This window comes from Stegostoma tigrinum, chromosome X (assembly GCF_030684315.1).
Source record: "Stegostoma tigrinum isolate sSteTig4 chromosome X, sSteTig4.hap1, whole genome shotgun sequence".
Classification (NCBI taxonomy): Eukaryota; Metazoa; Chordata; class Chondrichthyes; order Orectolobiformes; family Stegostomatidae; genus Stegostoma; species Stegostoma tigrinum.
Window position 1 is genome coordinate 7,112,238 of NC_081404.1, and position 22,556 is coordinate 7,134,793.

The 22,556-nt window shown below is 50.2% G+C and overlaps 1 protein-coding gene across 2 annotated transcripts in view; it reads right to left on the minus strand.

Moving 5' to 3' along the window:
• dgkaa (diacylglycerol kinase, alpha a) overlaps positions 1 to 22,556 on the minus strand; it is a 211,681-nt gene that overhangs the window by 130,828 nt on the left and 58,297 nt on the right. The window contains exon 2 of one of the 2 annotated variants that reach the window (XM_059643418.1): positions 21,752 to 21,920. The exons of the other annotated variant lie outside the window; for it this stretch is intronic. The gene's annotated coding sequence lies outside the window, so the exon portion shown is untranslated. The remainder of the gene's footprint in view (positions 1 to 21,751; positions 21,921 to 22,556) is intronic. 2 annotated transcript variants of the gene reach the window in all.

Genomic DNA, 22,556 nt, shown 5'->3' on the forward strand with positions numbered 1-22,556 from the left:
TGACTCTTCCTGATCCTGTCACCGTTTTCCAAATACTCTGCTATTAAATCTTTCACAACGGACTCCAGCATTTTCTCCAATATCAATTAACTGATATATCATTCCCAGTTTTTTCGCTACCTCCTTTTCTAAAATATTCAGGAAAGGGAAATCATGCCTGACAACCTTACTGGAGTTCTTTGAGGAGGTAACAAGCAGGATAGATAAGGGGAAAGCAGTCGACATATATTTGGATTTTCAGAAGGCATTTGATATGGTTTCACACATTAGGCTACTTAACAAGAGCCCAAGGTGTTCGAGGCAGTGTATTATCATGGGTAGAGCATTGGCTAACTAAGAGAAGACAGAGGGGTAAGGAGGCCATTTTTTGGGATGCCAACCTGTGACTAGTGGAGTGCCACAGAGATCAGTGCTGAGGCTATGATTATTTAAAATATATATTAATTAGGTGTGGAAAGTCAATGTACTATAGACATGATTGCAAGCAACTTAAAAACAGTGGTGAAGGCGATACAAAGGGGCTGCAGAGGGATATGGATAGGGTAAGAAATGTGCAGAAAGTTCAGAAGAAACTTCCCAGAAGATTGTTGGGAATAGAGCTATAAAAATAAGACTGGATAGGCTGTGACATTTTTCACTGAAGTGCGGGAGGTCAAGGGGGTGACCTTATAGAGGTTTATAAAATCATGAGGGGCATGGATTGGGTGAATAGAGAAATATCTTTTCCCTAAACTGGGGGAGTTTAAAACTAAGGGACATATTTTTAAGGTGAGAGTAGAAAGATTTAAAAAGGACATGAGGAGCAATTGTCTTACACAGAGGGTGGTTCGTGTGTGGAATGAACTTCCTGAGGAAGTGGTGGATGTGGGCACAGTTACAACATTTAAAAGACATTTGGATAAATACACAAATAGGAAAGGTTCAGAGGGATATAGACCAGGAGCAGGCAGGTGGGACGGGTTTAGTTTGGGAACATGGTGTAGTCTGGTTAGACCGAAGGGTCTGTTTCCATGCTGTGTGACTCTATGAGTGGGCAGATGGAATGTAATGTGGAAAAATGTGAGATAATGCATTGTGGCAGGAGGAACAGAGGAGCTGAATAATATTTGACAGTGGAAGACTGCAGAAAGTTTAAAAACAGATCCACCATGATCTTATTGAATGGCAGAGCTTGCTCAGAGGGCTGAGTGGCCTATGCTTGCTCCTTGCTAGTATGTGCACGTGTAGGCCAGAGGGATTTGGGAATCTTTGTCCAGGAATTACAAAAAGGCTAGTATCCAATTTCAGCGAGTCATAGGGAAGGTAAATGGAACATTAGCCCTTATTCCAAAGGGAATGGAGTATAAAAAAAACTATACAAGGCCCTAGTCAGGCCATAGCTGGAATACTGCGGACAGCTTTAAGTCCCTTATCTTAGGAAAGATGGGCTGCTATTAGAGGCAGTCCAGAGAAGGTGTACTCTAGCTAAGGAGGGATTGACTTATGAGGGGGCCTTAGAATGGGCCTGTACCCATTGGAGTTTGGAAGAATGAGAGGCAACCTTACTGAAACATACAAGGCTCTTAGGGGACGTGACAGGGGAGATATAGAGAGGCTGTTTCCCCCTGTGGGAGAGTCTCGGACTAGAGGGTACAATCTCAGAATAAGAAGTCGCACATTGAACACAGAGATGGGAAGGAATTTCTTCTCTCGGAGGGGAATGAATCTGTGGAATTCTTTACCACAGAGGCCTGTTGGGGCTGGGTCATTCAGTATATTCAAGGCTGAGATAGATTTTTAATCAGGAAGGGGACCGAGGGACATGGGGAACAGGCACGAAAGTGGAGTTGAGGATGATCAGATCAGCCATGACCTCATCGAATGGAGCATGCCGACTCGATGGGCTGAATGGCCTACATAACATGCCTGTGTTGAGCCTCTGACAAGCAGCTGCTGGAGGAGGAGGTCAGAAGTCACTCTGTATTTCAGTTTTCGAATTACTCGCAGAGTGGAAGTGTGACAAATCTGTCACAAGTGTGACAAGCCTACTGCCAGTGTCACTCAGCGGGGGTTTACTGGATTTATAAAGGTGGGAAGGCTGGTGCCTGGGGGAGGGGTAAAATAATCTGGCAGGTTTGAAAGTCTTTTTTCCTGTCGGTGGATTACGATGCAGAGATAAAGTCAGTGATATGTCTGTGTCGGGCAGGACCATAAACGGGTGCCTACACTTGTAATACAAATTTCAGAGCCCCCACCCAGGTGGAAGAGCAAATGAAACAATGAAGAAGGGGGTGTCACTTGTCGTCACTAGCTCAGATATTCATATTGCACAGTATTTTCCAAGATATTGATCGAATCGGATTGACAAGAAAATGGGAAAAATGAGCATCATGCCTGCTGCCAATCTGCCAGCCTCATTTTGGCACCCATGGCTGAACCCGGGCCCAGTCACGTCAGCTGCTAAGTGTTGTTCAAACACCGCCCCCCACCTCCCCTTGATGCCATGTGGCTTTGTTCCAGTTCAATGGGAAAGAGAATGAGACCCTCCAGTACAGGCCACACACTCCCCATATCCCCTTCAAATGACTGAATGGATATCTGGACTCTCAGCTCAGAATGCAGGGAGGGGCTTGCTGAGGGCCCAGGCATCTGCTTGACATGAGATAACAAAGTGTGAAGCTGGATGAACACAGCAGGTCAAGCAGCATCTCAGGAGCAGGAAAGCTGACGTTTCGGGCCTGGACCCTGCTTGAAATAACTTACATGGTGTTTTCTTACACAAGTTGGAGAGACCAAATACTTGCAATTTCGACAAATGGGATTTTAAAATGGTCTGGACGCTTGACACTTTCAGTGGCCTGAAGTAAAATAAGCTTTTCTTACGAAAATTGAAACTTCTCAATCAACCACTGATATTTTTAAGCTCTTTTTCCACATTCTATTGTCACTGTAGAGCTCATTAACTATGTAGAGCATGTAGCTGGTGAGTGGGCATAGTGTGGCAGGGCAGGGGGTTCACAAGAGGTTATAAAGGCTGGATGGGTGGGTGAGGGGGTATATCATGGCATGGGAGCATTGAGAAGAACTGACTTGTGACTGACCTCTCAATAGGGTCCCTCCCACACCTTATGACACAATACCACTGAGTTTTTGGAGACAGTGTCCATGGATGTTCCTGGGACCCAGGCCCTGCCTGTCTCTACAGTAGAGCTGCTCCGGTCAGCCTTAAAACGCGTGAGGGAGTGGGGTTAACAGTGGTCAGGGTAGACTCTTATACAGTGAAAGGTCCATGCGCTCTGGTTTTTCTGTGGAAAGAAGCTGGGCTGAAATCTGTTGAAAATCAGATGACAACTTTCACATGCAGGCACACAAAAGGGGTGGCTGCTTTTTGGACAGAGAGTGAAGTGCTGGAGAAACTCAGCAGGTCTGGCAGCACCTGTGGAGGGAGAAACTGAATTAATGTTTCAAATCTAATGTGGCTCTTCTTTGGAATGTAGCAGAATACAGCAATTGGTGCAAAAAGAACTGTTTCTCTGCTAGCAGTCACGCAAGCTCATGCTCGAGTCAATTAGTGTGAAAGTACCTTTTATTTTGTTTGATATTTTCATTATGTAATGTTTAATCTTTGTTGCTTTCAGTTTGTTTGGTACAGTCAAAGACTTAAAACATGAATTCTAGAACTTTAGCTTTTTGTTTGAAAAACTCATCACTTTTTGGAAAAGTTATCCGTGTCTACGGGGGACAGGGTCAGTTTCTTTTCTGCCTGATCCAGAACGAGGAGCCAGTGAAACACAGAACGGACAAAACTGATCCGAGCTCCTCGTGTTACCTGGAAATGGACCTGCGCCATCACTTCCATGTTTTACTGCATTGCAATGGTTTGAAAAGTGCCTGTTGTTGAGTGCGAGATCATCAAGGCGCTCAGTAAAATTGCAACAATATTGGGTGGGGACAGGGCAAGGCAGGGAGCAAAGAAAGTTGTTTTACTGGTTTTATTTTGGATGAAAGCCAAACTTCTATCAACAAGATCAAATCTGCCAACAAGAGCTCATCTCTCATTTGTGATATCATCATTGTTTTCTTATCAGGAAAGCACTTGAGGTTAATTGCAAACCGGTGCGAAAAGCAAAGCCTTGTTTCTGAAATTACAGACCTTTTTCTGACCTACTTTGGGGTTGTTTATGGGGATTCAGGCCTCTCTGTGAAGCAATGCTTCTCTATGAGCCTCGAACGCGTACAGAACTGGCAGAAAGTGCAGTATCTGGTAGCCCGTGCTGACTCACCGCTTCGGATTTTCCGTCACATCCAGCATCCTCTGTCACCACCGCCCCACCACCACCTCCCCCCAACACCACCCTCTCGGTCTGGCACTGCCCCCTGCCAAACGGGCACCCCTGCCCCCAATCTAGTTGCGATGCAACCTCCCTTCCTGTCACAGTCTGTTGCACACTGACGTTGTAGGATAATTGAGGTCACAATCTTCCATCACCTTGCTGCTTGTTCAAGAGGGTGCGAAAACTGGAGAACTTAAGAAGATTCACACTGCACCCCTGAAAGAGAGTCATAAACCTCTATTTCTCTCTCTCCACAGATACTGCCAGACCTGCTGAGCTTCCCCCTGTTCCAGATCTCCAGCGTTTTGCATTGATGGGAATAGTGATTCCACACAGAATCCCTACAGTGTGGAAACAGGCCCTTTGGCCCAACAAGTCCACACCGACCCACAGAGGAGCCCACCCAGACCCATCACCCTATAACCCACCTAATCTACACATCCCTGAGCACTATCGGGCAATTTCCCATGGCCGATCCACCTAGCCTGCACACCTTTGGACTGTGGGAGGGAACCGGAGCGCCCGGAGGAAGCCGACAGTCGCCCGAAGGTGGAATCGAACCTGGGTCCCGGGCGCTGTGAGGCAGTAGTGCTAGCCACTGAGCCACCGTGCCGCTGATGTTCTGGATCCTGGGTTCACATCCAACTGTTAAATTTAGATTTAAATGTAATTCATAAATCTGGGATTATGAAACTCATCTCAGTGATTCTTCGAGTATAGAAAAAGGCCCTTCGGCCCATCGAGTCTGCACCAACATAACTATCACTAAAGGATCACTAAATCCCAATTTCCTGCACTTGTCCCATATCCTTCAAAGCTATGATATTGCAAGTGCTCATCCAAACATTTTTTTAAAAGGTTGTAAGGTTTCCAGCCTCCACTATCTTCCCAGATTCCCACCACCTTTTGTGCAAAAAAAATGCTTCACAAATCCCCTCTGAATCTCCTGCCCCTTGCCCCAAAACTCTGCCCACTTGTGATCGACCCCTTAACCAAGGGGAGCAGCTGCTCTCTATTCACCCTGTCTATTCCCCTGATAATGTTATACACCCTGATCATGTCCCCCCTCAGTCTTCTCTGCTCAAAAGAAAACAATCCACTCCTATCTAGTCTCTCCTTACGGCTCAATTTCTCCATCCCAGGCATCACCCTGGTGAATCCCCTCTACAGCTATCACATCCTTCCTGTAGTGAGGTGACCTGAGCTGCACACAGTACTCCAGCTGTGGCCTGACCAACACTCTGTACATCTCCGACATTATCTACCTGTTCTTGTGCTCTGAAACAGAGCTGCTTTGTTAATGTGGCAGGGGCTGAAAAATGACTGGACGCGATTCAAACATGGAGTTCTGGGAAAGACGGGAACAGACTTGGGAAGAGATGACGTGCTTAGTCAAAAAGAAAAAGGAAGCATATGTATGATTTAGGAAACTGAGATCAGACAAGGCCCCCAGGGAATATAAAGGAAGCAGTAAAGAACTTAAACAAGGAATGAAGACCGTTAAAAGGGACCATGAAATGTCTTTGGCATGTAGGATTAAGGAAAATCCCAACACTTTGTATCCATATATTGGGAGCAATAGGGGAGCTAGGGAAAAGGTAGCTCCGTTCAAGGACAAAGCAAGGGATTTATGTGTAGAGCTGAGGAAGGGGGTGAGTCCTTAATGATTACTCCACATCGGTGTTCACCAAGGAGAAGGACATTGATGATGATAAGGTTAGAGAGGGATGTGGTGATATTCTAGGACATGTCTAGGATATTAAGGAGGGGGACTGACGACCGCATATTTAAAGAACCAAGCAACAACATCTAAAGGGAGAGAGAGAACTGTTATCTGCCTCCGTTCTCATGGAGACCAGGCCAAATGGAGTGAGCAGGGTGAAGAGTAGTTGAATGGGGATATGAGCAAGGGAACAGGAGGTGGACAATATGAGTTGTGACAGGATAGGAAAAAAAACATGGAGAATGTTGAGTTCAGGACTAAGGCAAGCAGGAGCATGAAAGTGAGTTTGACACAGTGGGCTGGCAGAAGGGTGGATCTTGGTCTGAGATGGTATTTTGGAGCACCTTCTGGTGGACCCCTCTAGGGAACAGGTGATTCTGCATTTGGTGATGTGTAATGGGGCAGACTTGATGAGTTTCAGGGAAAGGAACCCCTCGGGGGTAGTGACCATAACATGATAGAATTCACCGTTCAGTTTGGGAAGCTGGAATCAGATGTAACAGTATTATAATTGAGTAAAGGTAACTGCAGAGACATGAGGGAGGAGCTGGCCAGAGTTGATTGGAAGGGGAGCCGAGCAGGGAGGATGATGGAGCATCAATGGCAGGAGTTTCTGGGGGTAATTCGGGAGGCACGGCAGAAAGTCATCCCAAGGAAGGAGAAACATACCAAGGGGAGGATGAAGCAAACATGGCTGACAAGGGAAGTCAGGGACAGAATAAAAGGAATTAGGAGTGCTTAGTTCAGGATGCTCTTCAGGATTACACGCAGGTTCAGTTGGCAGTTAGGAAGGCAAATGCAATGTTCACCTTCATTTCAAGGCAGCCAGAATACAAGAGCAGGGATGTACTGCTGAGGCCGTGTAAGGCTCTGGTCAGACCGTCTTTGGAATATTGAGAGCAGTTTTGGGCCCTGTGTATGAGGAATGAAGTTCTGGCCTTGGAGGGGGTCTAGAGGAGGTTTACAATCACCCCAGGGATAACAGGCTTGTCACATGATTTAATTTGATTTGATTTGATTTATTATTGTCACATGTCCTGAGATACAGTGAAAAGTATTGTATTGTGTGCTAACCAAACAAATCCTACCTTATATAAGTGCATCAGGGGAACAGAACAGAATGCAGAATGTAGCGTTACAGCTACAGAGAAGGTGCAGAGAGAGATGAACTCGAATATATGTGAGCTGTAAGGAGAGGCTGGATAGGCCGGGGCCATTTTCCCTGCAGCATCGGAGGCTGAGGGGTGACCTTATAGAGGTTTATAAAATCATGAGGGGCATGGATAGGGTGAATAGACAAGGTCTTTTCCCCCAGGGTAGGGGAGTTCAAAACTAGAGGGACATAGGTTTAAGGTGAGAGGGGAAAGATATAAAAGGGACCTGAGGGGTAACTTTTTCACACAGAGGGTGGTGTGTGTCTGGAATGAGCTGCCAGAGGAAGTGGTGGGGGCTGGTACAGTTACAGCATTTAAAAGGCATCTGGATGGGGACGTGAATAGGAAGGGTTTAGAGGGATATGGGATAAATGCTGGCAAATGGGACGAGACTAATTTAGGATATCTGGTCAGTGTGGACGAGTTGGAGTGAAGATAACAAGGTGTAGAGCTGGATGAACACAGCAGGCCAAGCAGCATCACAGGAGCAGGACTGACTGAAGGGTCTGATTCCATGTTGTCTATCTCTGTGACTCTATGCCCACTCATTAGTCTGGTGATAGCGAGGAACACACTATTCTTAAATCTGTTGGGATGGGTTTTCAAACTTTTGTATCTTTTGCCCGATGGAAGAGAGTGGAAGAGGGTATAACCAGGGTGGGAAGGTCCTTGATTATGTTACTTGCTTCCTGAGGCAAGTATAGATGGAGTCAATGGGACGAACAAAAACAGAAGTTGCTGGAAAAGCTCAGCAGGTCTGGCAGCATCTGTGCAGAGTTAACGTGTCAGGTCTGGTGACCCTTCCTCAGAGCAATGGAAAGAAGGCTAGTTTGCATGATAGACCAGGCTGTGTTCACAACTCTCTGTAATTTCTTGCGGCCTTGAGTAGAGCAGTTGCCCATACCAAGCTGGGATACACCTGGAGAGTTGAGGACTCAGGGTCAGTACTTGATGGAGTTTGGAAGGATGAGGAGGGGAGCTGATTGAAGCTTATAGAATACAGAGAGGTCCCGATGGAATGGACATGGAGAAGCTGTTTCCACCAGCAGGAGCGACTGGGACCCGAGAGAACAGCCTCTGGGTGCAGGGACAACCCTTTCGAACTGAGATGAGGAGGAATTTCTGCCTGAGGCTGGTGAATTTGTGGGACTTATTGCTGCAGAAGGCTGTGGGGGCCAAGTCATTGAGTGTGTTTAAGATAGAAATAGGTAGGTTCTGTTTGGTAAGGATATGAAGGGTTACGGGCAGAAGGCAGGAGAGTTGGGGTGAAGAAACATATCAGCAACAGTTGAATGTCAGAGCAGACATGATGGGCTGAATGGCATCATTCTGCTCCTCTCTCTCATGGTCTTTTAGTTGTGATAGCATGAGAGCGTCGGACTGAGTGAATCGGTCTACAGTGAGCTGGCATGGCCTCAGTGGGCTGAATGGCTTTTCTGTCTGTGATGCAGGTGAGGATGTGACTGCAACTGTACAATTCCTGAGTACAACAGCCCAGCGTCCCACCATGGTTTTCGGCTGACAGTTACGACATGCCCCCAACACCCTCCCCTAGCCTTTCGCAACAAGGGTGAAACTCTGCTGCTAAGCTCTGTCAGTGGGATCAGCACAAAGGTAAGATTAAAAAAAAACCACCAGCATACCTGAAAATGAAAAAGTCCCTTATCTCGAGTTCTCTTTGCACCATTGATATTTCTGGTGTGAAGTTTAGAGAGAGTTATGCATCGAGCAGAGCTGGCTCCCCTGCACCTGGGGATGAGGGTTATAGAGTGTGGGCTGTTCACACTCCCTGAGCTAAATGTGCTGTGACAGTTAGTCACAGAGCTAGTTGGTGTGTGTTTTTCTCCATGACGCAAAGGGAGTGAAACGAAAACTGTGAAGTGGTGAATGCAATCAGGCCCGGAGGCTGCACAGAGCCACCCACACTGGCCTCGATCCTGACTCTGTCAGTGACAGCGACTGCCAGCCTGGGGCACAGCTCGCCAGAGCAGTAAGACCTAATGCTCCAACCTGAAGTTTGAACACACACACCAATAGGTTCAAGAGCAGCTTCTCCCCTGCTGTTATCAGACTGATAAACGGACCTCTCTAACTTCTTGCTAATGCCAACCTTGCTCTGTGCAATATAAGCTTGGATGTCTCAAAAACAAAGTTGCTGGAAAAGCTCAGCGGGTCTGGCAGCATCTGTGGAGGAGAAAACAGGTAAGGATGGTGGCCCTTCCTCAGCATACCGGACCCGAAACATTAACTCTGCTCTCCTCCACAGATGCTGCCAGACCCGCTGAGCTTTTCCAGCAACTTTGTTTTTGTTCCTGATTTACAGCAGTCGCAGTTCTTTTGGTTTTTAGCTTGTATGCCTCGCTCTGTCTCAGCACCCTATGATCTGCATGTCCTTGTTTGCTATGATCTGCCTGCACTGCTCACAAAACAAAGCTTTTCACTGTACTTAGGCACATGTGACAACAATAAATCAAATCAAATCTTGGAGAAGCGATCTTTAAGCAGATCTAGTGAAAGAAGGTATGGGATTAACTCTTGAGCCAAGGGCATTCAGCTGGGAGGTGATGGCATTGTGGCAATTTCATTGGAGTAATATTCCAGCAACTCCAGGTTAACATTCTGGGGTTGCAGGTTCAAATCCTGAACTGGCAGATGGGAAAGTTTGATGTTGACAAGGAATAAAAATCTGGCCTAATAGTGAGCATGGGTTGACAGGCAACCTTTTAGAGGTTTATAAAATCATGCTGGGTACAGGTAGGGTTAATGGTAGCTTTCTGTTCCCTGAGTTGGGGGAATGCAAAACTAGGGGGCACATTTTTAAGGTGAGAGGAGAGAGATTTAAAAAAGACATGAGGAGATTTTTTTTTACACAGAGGGTGGTTCGTGTATGGAGTGAACTTCCTGAGGAAGTGGTGCATGTGGGCACAGTTACAATGTTTAGAAGACATTTGGATAAGTACACAAATAGGAAAGGTTCAGAGGGATATAGACCAGGAGCAGGCAGGTGGGACTGGTTTAGCCTGGGATTATGGTCAGCATGGACTGGTTGGGCCGAAGGGTTTCTTTCCATGCTGTATGACTGTATGTCATTGCTGTTGATTATTGGAAAGTGCTATGGGTGGAAGGAAATCTACCATCCTTACCTGGGCTGGCCTGCCTGTGACTCCAGCCACACAGCCAATGTGGTTGGCTGATAGCTGTGCCCTGAAATGCCCAGGGAGCCAATCAGTTCAAGGGCAATGAATGACTTGAGACAAATGCCGGCCTCACCTGAGACACCCACTCCACACCCCTGCATGCAGGGGAAAGAAAAATGACGAGTTTTTTTTATATAGAACCCCTACAGTGTGGAAACAGGCTCTTCGGCCCAAGAAGTCTGCACTGACCCTCAGAGCATCCCACCCAGACCCACCCCCAACCCTATCCCTGCATTCCCCATCCTAGACACTATGCGGGCAATTTCCCACGCCAATCCAGCCTACCTGCACATCTTTGGACTGTGGGAGGAAACTGGAAGAAACCCACGCAGACACAGGGAGAATGTGCAAACTCCACACAGACAGTTACCCGAGGCTGGAATTGAACCTGGGTCCCTGGTGCTGTGAGGTTGCAGTGCTAACCGCTGAGCCACCGTTCCACCCTCAAGCTTTTTGGCCATTAACAAGGACAGTTTCAAATGAATGGGACGCAAACAGCCTCCTGTCTGAATTACCAAGAAACCGCGAGAAGTTCAGATCCCAGCGAATTGTAAAGGCTGGGCCTGTGCAGGCAATTTCAACAAGGTCCCAGTGGTTGCAAAGAAAGGGCCCTTTGTCTGTTGTGAGATACTTTGAACGATGATAGGCGACCCATCACGGGGATGCTGTGTGGAAGTGACTTTAATGGGGAGTTACATGCTGCAAAGGGCGTAAACCAAGTCACAAAATGAGGCCAGATCTGTTGGCAGAACACACAGAGGAAGTGCAGCACCAGGGCTGTTTGTGTGCTGTTGGTGCTGAGGCCAGGCTGTTAGCAATGGGGGAGAGAGGGGTCAGCTTGTCCAGCACACACCAGCAATCAGCGCTTCGCTCTGTCTGGCTTCAGCGTTTGATGGAGACCACAGACCAAAGGAAGGAGGCGAGGATCTATTCCCCAAAAGCATATCTCCCCAATTGAGAACGAACCTTTCCATTTCTCTCTCGGAGAATGGCAATCCCCGCAGCTCACCTCAAATCACACTGCAAGCATCGGTCACGCAGATTTCCCAGCTGAGTGCCGTGCTGACCGAGCTCAGACATTCAACCAAAGCCTCCTCAAACATCCCAGGGCCACCGTCTCATCGGTAAGCTCAGCCAATCTGTACCCCTCAACCTCCACCACTGAAACAGATCAGCTTGCCATGAGCGGGAGCTTGCTGTGCATAAGTTGGCTGTCAATGAATGTGCTGCATTGCCTTTGCAGTGTGCTGTGGGTGACAGGGGCTATGCAAAGGCAAGTCTTCCTTTTCACAGAGATAGTAGGAACTGCCGATGCTGGACTCAGCGATAACACGGTGTGTAGCTGGATGAACACAGCAGGCTTGAATTAAGATCACAAACTTTTGGAGTGCTGCCAAAGGGGCAGCGCTCAAGGTTTGTGTTTCCAAATAAATGCAATGGACTCTAACCTGGTCGTGTGCCACCTTGCCCACTAGCAGCACTTCCACATCTTGAGAAAGTGGCAGTAATTTCAGGGATGGGGTCTGTAGGCGCAAACATGTTCAGAATTTAAGTGAAACCAATGAGTCATGGGAGGTTTTACAGCCTCTCGCCTGGGAAAGATTTCATCATCTCATCAGCTAACCATGAAACACACCGCGCTCGTGACCAATGCGTTTCGATTTCTGGGGTTTCCCTTCTCCTGTCAGTCTGCACTGCCCTGCTGCCCATACAGCGGCTCTCAGAGCCTCGTCTCCTGCAGCTCAGTGAGAACAGGGCCACGCTCGATTCCTCTGTCACAAGGCACAGCTCTCCACCAAAGCTATCAGTCAGGTCCTCACTGCAGTCTCCAGGGCTCGACTGTGCCCCAAAGACAACATACCCCACTATAACACTGCCCCCGCTTTCACTAATGCTGCGTCCCCAAACTGGCACTCATCCAGTTTCCACAGAGACAGGGACACCATCCTCTCACACAGTGACACTCACCGGGAGCAGCCACTCATAGGCTGAGGGCCAGCGCCCCTCCCTATCTCTGCAACGCCCTCCAGCCCCCTACACTCCTTCCCTATCTTTGTAACACCCTCCAGCCCCCTACACACCCTCCCTGTCTCTGTAACGCCCTCCAGCCCCCTACACTCCCTCCCTATCTCTGTAACACCCTCCAGCCCCCTACACACCCTCCCTGTCTCTCTAACACCCTCCAGCCCCCTACATCCTCTCCCTATCTCTGTAACACCCTCCAGCCCCCTACACTCCCTCCCTATCTCTGTAACACCCTCCAGCCCCCTACACCCGCTCCCTATCTCTGTAACACCCTCCAGCCCCCTAGACCCGCTCCCTATCTCTGTAACACCCTCCAGCCCCCCTACACTCCCTCCCTATCTCTGTAACGCCCTCCAGCCCCCTACACTCCCTTCCTATCTCTGTAACACCCTCCAGCCCCCTACACCCGCTCCCTATCTCTGTAACACCCTCCAGCCCCCTACACCCGCTCCCTATCTCTGCAACGCCCTCCAGCCCCCTACACTCCTTCCCTATCTTTGTAACACCCTCCAGCCCCCTACACCCGCTCCCTATCTCTGTAACACCCTGCAGCCCCCTACACCCGCTCCCTATCTCTGTAACACCCTCCAGCCCCCCTACACTCCCTCCCTATCTCTGTAACGCCCTCCAGCCCCCTACACTCCCTCCCTATCTCTGTAACACCCTCCAGCCCCCTACACTCCCTCCCTATCTCTGTAACACCCTCCAGCCCCCTACACCCGCTCCCTATCTCTGTAACACCCTCCAGCCCCCTAGACCCGCTCCCTATCTCTGTAACACCCTCCAGCCCCCCTACACTCCCTCCCTATCTCTGTAACGCCCTCCAGCCTCCTACACTCCCTCCCTATCTCTGTAACACCCTCCAGCCCCCTACACCCGCTCCCTATCTCTGTAACACCGTCCAGCCCCCTACACCCGCTCCCTATCTCTGTAACACCCTCCAGCCCCCTACACCCGCTCCCTATCTCTGTAACACCCTCCAGGCCCCCTACACTCCCTCCCTATCTCTGTAACGCCCTCCAGCCCCCTACACTCCCTCCCTATTTCTGTAACACCCTCCAGCCCCCTACACCCGCTCCCTATCTCTGTAACACCCTCCAGCCCCCTACACCTGCTCCCTATCTCTGTAACGCCCTCCAGCCCCCCTACACTCCCTCCCTATCTCTGTAACGCCCTCCAGCCCCCTACACTCCCTCCCTATCTCTGTAACACCCTCCAGCCCCCTACACTCCCTCCCTATCTCTGTAACACCCTCCAGCCCCCTACACCCGCTCCCTATCTCTGTAACACCCTCCAGCCCCCTAGACCCGCTCCCTATCTCTGTAACACCCTCCAGCCCCCCTACACTCCCTCCCTATCTCTGTAACGCCCTCCAGCCCCTACACTCCCTCCCTATCTCTGTAACACCCTCCAGCCCCCTACACCCGCTCCCTATCTCTGTAACACCCTCCAGCCCCCTACACCCGCTCCCTATCTCTGCAACGCCCTCCAGCCCCCTACACTCCTTCCCTATCTTTGTAACACCCTCCAGCCCCCTACACACCCTCCCTGTCTCTGTAACGCCCTCCAGCCCCCTACACTCCCTCCCTATCTCTGTAACACCCTCCAGCCCCCTAGACCCGCTCCCTATCTCTGCAACGCCCTCCAGCCCCCTACACTCCTTCCCTATCTTTGTAACACCCTCCAGCCCCCTACACACCCTCCCTGTCTCTGTAACGCCCTCCAGCCCCCTACACTCCCTCCCTATCTCTGTCACACCCTCCAGCCCCCCTACACCCGCTCCCTATCTCTGTAACACCGTCCAGCCCCCTACACCCGCTCCCTATCTCTGTAACACCCTCCAGCCCCCTACACCCGCTCCCTATCTCTGTAACACCCTCCAGGCCCCCTACACTCCCTCCCTATCTCTGTAACGCCCTCCAGCCCCCTACACTCCCTCCCTATCTCTGTAACACCCTCCAGCCCCCTACACCCGCTCCCTATCTCTGTAACACCCTCCAGCCCCCTACACCTGCTCCCTATCTCTGTAACGCCCTCCAGCCCCCCTACACTCCCTCCCTATCTCTGTAACGCCCTCCAGCCCCCTACACTCCCTCCCTATCTCTGTAACACCCTCCAGCCCCCTACACTCCCTCCCTATCTCTGTAACACCCTCCAGCCCCCTACACCCGCTCCCTATCTCTGTAACACCCTCCAGCCCCCTAGACCCGCTCCCTATCTCTGTAACACCCTCCAGCCCCCCTACACTCCCTCCCTATCTCTGTAACGCCCTCCAGCCCCTACACTCCCTCCCTATCTCTGTAACACCCTCCAGCCCCCTACACCCGCTCCCTATCTCTGTAACACCCTCCAGCCCCCTACACCCGCTCCCTATCTCTGCAACGCCCTCCAGCCCCCTACACTCCTTCCCTATCTTTGTAACACCCTCCAGCCCCCTACACACCCTCCCTGTCTCTGTAACGCCCTCCAGCCCCCTACACTCCCTCCCTATCTCTGTAACACCCTCCAGCCCCCTACACACCCTCCCTGTCTCTGTAACGCCCTCCAGCCCCCTACACTCCCTCCCTATCTCTGTCACACCCTCCAGCCCCCCTACACTCCCTCCCTATCTCTGTAACACCCTCCAGCCCCCTACACCCTCTCCCTATCTCTGTAACACCCTCCAGCCCCCTACACTCCCTCCCTATCTCTGTAACACCCTCCAGCCCCCTAGACCCGCTCCCTATCTCTGTCACACCCTCCAGCCCCCCTACACTCCCTCCCTATCTCTGTAACGCCCTCCAGCCCCCTACACTCCCTCCGTATCTCTGTAACACCCTCCAGCCCCCTACACCCGCTCCCTATCTCTGTAACACCCTCCAGCCCCCTACACCCGCTCCCTATCTCTGTAACACCCTCCAGCCCCCCTACACTCCCTCCCTATCTCTGTAACGCCCTCCAGCCCCCTACACTCCCTCCCTATCTCTGTAACGCCCTCCAGCCCCCTACACTCCCTCCCTATCTCTGTAACACCCTCCAGCCCCCTAAACCCCTTCCCTGTCTCTGTAACGCCCCCCAGCTCCCTACACTCCCTCCCTATCTCTGTAACGCCCTCCAGGCCCTTATTTCCCAAGAGAACATCAACTTTTGCTCCTTCTCTAGTAGATGCATCGACACGCTGAATCAGAAAATTATCTTGTACACAATTAACAAATTCGTTACCATCGAAGCCCTTAACACTATGGCAGTCCCAGTCTATGTTTGGAAATTTGAAATCCTCTCCAATTACAACCCTGTTATTCGTACAGATATCTGAGACCTCCTTACATAATTTGCTTCTCAATTTCCCGCTGACCACTGGGGAGCCTTTGTATAATCATAATAAGGTGCTGAGGAGGATTCTGAATGACTTCCTCCTGTTCCCTGTGTAACAGGCTCACCAAGTGGTGGGCTGAATGGCCTCCTCTTGTTACTGTGTTAGCAGTGTTTGTGTAGGTTTACAGCACAGAAATGGGATCTTTGGCCCATCCTGTCTGTGCCAGTTATAAACAAACACCCCCTCCCCAACTATTCCAATCCTATTCTCTAACACTTGGCACCTTGCCTTGTTGGCTTTGGAACCCTCCTGCGACGCTCTGAGGGGGCTCTCCCACCCTTACAGGCGGTGACTTCCAGATTCCCCAACCACCCTGGGGGCCAAAAAGGTTTTCCTAGCCTTCCCTCGAGACTCGAAACATCAGCCCTCTCCGTCTCCCTCTCTCCACACATGCTGCGTGACCTGGTGTGCTCTCCTGTATTTTGCTTTTCGGTGTTTTCAGGGCAGATTCAACAGTCTAGAAATGCAGGTTATTTTGCACTTGCTATAGCAGAGAGTTCACAACAACCAGAAGCAAGCAAACAGGTCATTTCAGGAAGTGAGATAACAAGATGTGGAGCGGGATGAACACAGCAGGCCAGGCAGCGTCAGAGGAGCAGGAAAGTTTCAGGTCAGGACCAAAAACACCTTTTGGCCATCTCCCTCTGCTTCCCACCACTTGCCAATTTGTAGAATCCTTGGCTATCTGTCTCCCATGCAGGGCCTTGTCAAAAGCCTTGCTGACATCCCAAGTAAATGACATCAAAAGCATTTCCCTCGTCTACACAACCGGTCACCTCTTCGAAATATTCACCTGAGTTGGTCAGACATGGTCAGCTCTGAACAATACTATGCTGACTGGGCTTGAGGAATCCTTGTCTACCCAAGTGCAGAGTGATTTTTGGAGATAGTAGGAACTGCAGATGCTGGAGAACCTGCGATAACAAGGTGTATGACTGGATGAACACAGCAGAACAGGCAGCATCAGAGGAGCAGGAAAGCTGACGTTTCGGGTCTGGACCCTTCTTCAGTCAGAGAGTCAGTGCAGCTGACAGAGTGGTGAACTGGGCCCGCAGGCGCTAGACAAACTCTCCACGTGGGCATGAAAGGGTCGATAATAAAAGGGGCGAGACTGCATAAGCCATGAGGTGTGGTTTAGTCTGCAACAATGTGAAGTCATCACGTGCAGCTGACAGTGTCGTTCACGTCAGAGCAGCAAACTCTTCTCTTAAAATCGTCAAATCCAGGACCCTTCCATTCCTCAACAAGCTGCTCAGAATTCCCATTGCAGCAGAAAGGAGCAAACCTTTCATTATCACTTTCTCTCTAAGCACCAAGAGTCGCCAGCACCTTCCAGGAGACATGGGAATGACACGAGGCTCAGAACCTGGTCCGAGTGACATGGGTTTGAATCTCACCCCTGCTAGTGCAAATTTGAATTATACAAAAAGCAAAGCGGCAGATTTTTTTTAAAGCTCAGAAAGAACTACAGATGCTGTAAATCAGAAACAAAAATAGAAATTGCTGAAAAGAAATTGCTGAAATAGAGATTGCTCAGCAGTTTGGCACGGTGACTCAGTCGTTTGCACTGCAGCCTCACAGCACCAGGGACCCGGGTTCGATCCCACCCTCAGGCAACTGTCTGTACAGAGTTTGCACATTCTCCCCGTGTCTGCATGGGTTTCCTCTCACAGTCTAAAGATGTGCAGGCTAGATGGATTGGCCGTGCTAAATTGCACAAAATATGCAGGCTAGGTGGGTTTACTATGGGAAATTGTAGCAGAGATAGTAGGAGCTGGAGAATCTGAGGTAACAAGGTGTGGAGCTGGATGAACACAGCAGGCCAAGCAGCATCAGAGGAGCAGGTAGCTGACGTTTCGGGCCTAGACCCTTTATCAGAAAACTGAAGAAGGTTCTAGGCCCAAAATGTCAGCCTTCCTGCTCCTCTGATGCTGCTTGGCCTGCTGTGTTCATCCAGTTCCACACCTTATTACTATGGGAAATGTAGGGTTAGAGGGATGGGCCTGGGTGGGATGCAATTCAGAAGGTTGCTGTGGGCTGAATGGCCTCCTTCCGCACGGTAGTTTTCTATGATTCTCAGTCTGGCTGCATCTATCAGGAGGACATCAGTTAACTTATGACCCTTCCTCAGAACTGCTTTCACAGCTTCAAGGCCATTCAGAGGAAGGGTCACTGGACTGAATGTTAACTCTGATTTCCCTCCACACATGCTGCCAGGCCTGCTGAGCTTTTCCAGCAACTTCTGTTTTTGTTGTTAAGAACTCTAAGAGTCGTACGGCGCAGGAACAGACCCTTCGGCCCAACCAGCCCACGCCGACCCACATCCCAAAGTAAACTACTCCCTCCTGCCTGCTCCTGGCCCACATCCCTCCAAACCTTTCCTATTCATGTACTTATCCAAATATCTTCTAAACATTGTAACTGTACTCGTGCCCACCACTTCCCCCGGAGGTTCACTCCACACACGGACCACCCTCTGTGGAAGAAAGTTACCTCTCAGGTCTTTTTTGAACTTTTCTCCTCTCACCTTAAAATACACCCTTCGGCCTCGAAACCCCTCACACCAGGGAAGAGACACCTGCCATTCACCGTATCTACACCCCTCATGATCTGAGAAACCTCTACAAGGTCACCTCTCAACCTCCTATGCTCCAGTGTAAAAGTTCCAGGCAATCCAGCCTTTCTTTATAACTCAAACCCTCGATTCCTGGCCACATCCTGGGAAATGTTTTCGGAACCCCCTCCAGCTTAACCACAACACAACAGCAAACAGTATTCCAGAGGAGGCCTCAACAACGTCCTGTACAACCTGGCTGTGACATCCAAACTCCGACACACAAAGGTCCAAGCAATGAAGGCCAGCGTGGCAAACACCTTCGGAATCACCCTGGCTACATGTGATACAAACTTCTAGGAATGATCTGGCTGTGCCTCGCCCGGATCTGGTTACTACGGAAATGTCCCTCCAGGGATTGAATGAGCAGCAAGAGCCCGTGATGAGACAAGCAGGAACAGGGAGAGGAGTGTACACGGGGCTGTGGGAGGGGGATTAAATGGGTGGGTAGGGTCAGTGATGGGGGGGAGTGTACACGGGGCTGTGGGAGGGGGATTAAATGGGTGGGTAGGGTCAGTGATGGGGGGGAGTGTACACAGGGCTGTGGGAGGGGGATTAAATGGGTGGGTAGGGTCAGTGATGGGGGGGAGTTTACACAGGGCTGTGGGAGGGGGATTAAATGGGGGGGTAGGGTCAGTGATGGGGGGTGTGTACACAGGGCTGTGGGAGGTGGATTAAATGGGGGGTAGGGTCATTGTTGGGGGGGAGTGTACACAGGGCTGTGGGAGGGGGGATTAAATGGGTGGGTAGGGTCAGTGATGGGAGGGGAGTGTACACAGGGCTGTGGGAGGGGGATTAAATGGCGGGGTAGGGTCGGGGATGGGGGGGAGTGTCCAGGGGGCTGTGGGAGGGGGATTAAATGGGGGGTAGGGTCAGTGATGGGGGGGAGTGTACACAGGGCTGTGGGAGGGGGATTAAATGGGTGGGTAGGGTCAGTGATGGGAGGGGAGTGTACACAGGGCTGTGGGAGGGGGATTAAATGGGGGGGTAGGGTCAGTGATGGGGGGGTGTACATGGGGCTGTGGGAGGGGGATTAAATGGGTGGGTAAGGCCAGTGATTGGAGGGGAATGTACACAGGGCTGTGGGAGGTGGATTAAATGGGTGGGTAGGGTCAGTGATGGGAGGGGAGTGTACACAGGGCTGTGGGAGGGGGATTAAATGGGTGAGTAGGGTCAGTGATGGGAGGGGAGTTTACATGGGGCTTTGGGAGGGGGATTAAATGGGGGCGTAGTGCTGTGTGCAATTTTAAAGCAACACATGTTAATATTTGAACCACAAAAAGTAACGTTCAAATCCGTTTCAAAAACAAGCAGTTTCTCCTGATACTTTCATGAAGTTTCTCTTCCTGAGCCTGTCATTTGTCCATCGTTTAATTGGTCGATTTAATTTGATTTATTATTGGCACATGTGTTGCATTACAGTGAAATGTGTTGTTTCGTGTGCAAACCAGACAAGCCCTCCCTTTCATTCATACATCAGGGGAATAGAACACAACGCAGAATGTACCGCAGGAAATGCTACACTTGTCCCCACACCTCCTCCCTCACCCCCATCCCAGGCCCCAAGATGACATTCCACATTAAGCAGAGATTCACCTGCACATCTGCCAATGTGGTATACTGCATCCACTGTACCCGGTGCGGCTTCCTCTACATTGGGGAAACCAAGCGGAGGCTTGGGGACCGCTTTGCAGAACACCTCCGCTCAGTTCGCAACAAACAACTGCACCTCCCAGTCGCAAACCATTTCCACTCCCCCTCCCATTCTCTTGATGACATGTCCATCATGGGCCTCCTGCACTGCCACAATGATGCCACCCGAAGGTTGCAGGAACAGCAACTCATATTCCGCCTGGGAACCCTGCAGCCATATGGTATCAATGTGGACTTCACCAGTTTCAAAATCTCCCCTTCCCCTACTGCATCCCTAAACCAGCCCAGTGCATCCCCTCCCCCCACTGCACCACACAACCAGCCCATCTCTTCCCCCCCACCCACTGCATCCCAAAACCAGTCCAACCTGTCTCTGCCTCCCTAACCGGTTCTTCCTCTCACCCATCCCTTCCTCCCACCCCAAGCCGCACCCCCAGCTACCTACTAACCTCATCCCACCTCCTTGACCTGTCCGTCTTCCCTGGACTGACCTATCCCCTCCCTACCTCCCCACCTACACCCTCTCCACCTATCTTCTTTACTCTCCATCTTCGGTCCGCCTCCCCCTCTCTCCCTATTTATTCCAGTTCCCTCCCCCCATCCCCCTCTCTGATGAAGGGTCTAGGCCCGAAACGTCAGCTTTTGTGCTCCTGAGATGCTGCTTGGCCTGCTGTGTTCATCCAGCCTCACATTTTATGATCTTGGAATCTCCAGCATCTGCAGTTCCCATTATCGCAGAATGTGACGTGACAGCTGTGACGGTAGAGGGTCGAAGAGATAACCAGGTGGGAGGGAGTCTTTGATTCTGCTTTGCAGAGGCAGTGGGACGCATCGATGGAGTGTGAACTCTTTCAACAGAAGGACTTCCTGCAGTCTGGCCACGCAGCATCAGAGGAGCAGGAAGGCTGGTGTTTTGGGTCCGAACCCTTCTTCAGACCCTTTCTGAAGATGGGCCCAGGCCTGAAACGTCAGCTTTCCTGCTCCTCTGATGCTGCTTGGCCTGCTGTGTCCATCCAGCTCTACACCTTGTTATCTCAGATTCTCCAGCATCTGCAGTTCCTACTGTCTCTCTGAGTTTCTCTAGTCTATTGTGGTTTTGTCCCTTCTCATGTTTCCCACTTGTTTGCTTTTACATGGTTGTGACATAGCACCTTTCAGGCAGGATTTGTTAACAGTCACTCTTTTGTCTGAGTAACCAAAGTGCCTGTCCTCAGCACACTGCAGTGCTCCAGTGAATCACAGCACAATTGGAAGAACACCATCTCATCTACAGGCTGAGCACTTTACAACCTTTTGGGCTCAATACTGATCTCAACACCTTCAGATTGTGAACCCATTCCTTTCTTTTAAGCTTTGCTTGTTACATTCTCTGTCATCCTGTCTCCCCACACCCCACTGGGACAGTCTGTTCCTTCCCAGTCTGGCAGTTAGACACACCATCGTTTGGCCCTTTTCATATTCCACCCACTTCAACTGGGCTGTCAACACCGTTTCTACCCCTACACCATAAACACCGTCCCCTCCCACACTTCACTTCAGCGCTGTCATCTACACTCAAAACATTAACAATGGAAAGTGGTGCTTGTGCTAAACTGTACATTTCCAATAAAACCCTTCTAAATCTCTGAATATTGTTTGCTGCCAAATGCAACTCACTTTCAGTCTATGAGCCAGAAGGTATTCAATGGTTGGGTAGGGAGCACATGTAGAAAGTTACCTTTTGATGAGACTTGACAGAATCTCAGGTTGTTTCTGTAGGAAGTGCTTCCTGAGTATCTCTGAGGGAGGCGAACATTCACATTATCGGTTTTGATAGTGTGAAATGATGCGTTGTGTTAAAACCACATTCAGTTCCTTGTGAAGTGAATGACTGGATGGATTTGGGTCTGTAATGACACATTTGGAGTTCTGCTTTTGATGATGGTTAGCTCGAAAGAAACACAAAACTACTCAGTAGCCAATACCCTCTCACCCCGCACCCCGCACCCCCCCAACCCCCATCCGTTCTGGTCATAGTGACGTGTGTGCTGTTTAATGTGGTAAATGTCTGGGCTCTTGGTGAGGCTCACAATCTCAGCTTGGATTGAACAGAGAGGAATTCAAACACACCGCGGTTACAATTAGACACTACCCTCATGGTTAAAGCCTACCTCATCCTCTCATTATCCTCTCTGATCTGAAACGTGGCCTCTGATTTTGGGTTACAGCCCTAGCTGTGCTGAGCCCCTGAGTGATCTTTCAAGGTATGATTCCAACCAGTGGAGTGATTCCCCCCAACCCCCCGATTTCTCTTGGCCCGAGTTTTGCTGAATAGTCCACTGTCATTTCTCACAGGATGTGGTAGCACTATAAACTACTGGGGCTATTTCCACCAAAGCACAGGAGGGAAGACTGGATTAATAATTTCTTTACGGTTAGCAAGCACTCCAACAATCTTCCCCACACTGCCTGCTGTTACAGAACCAACAGGAACGGGGAAGCAGAGGTCCAAAGCTTCACGTTAGGCAGGGAATCACAGTAGA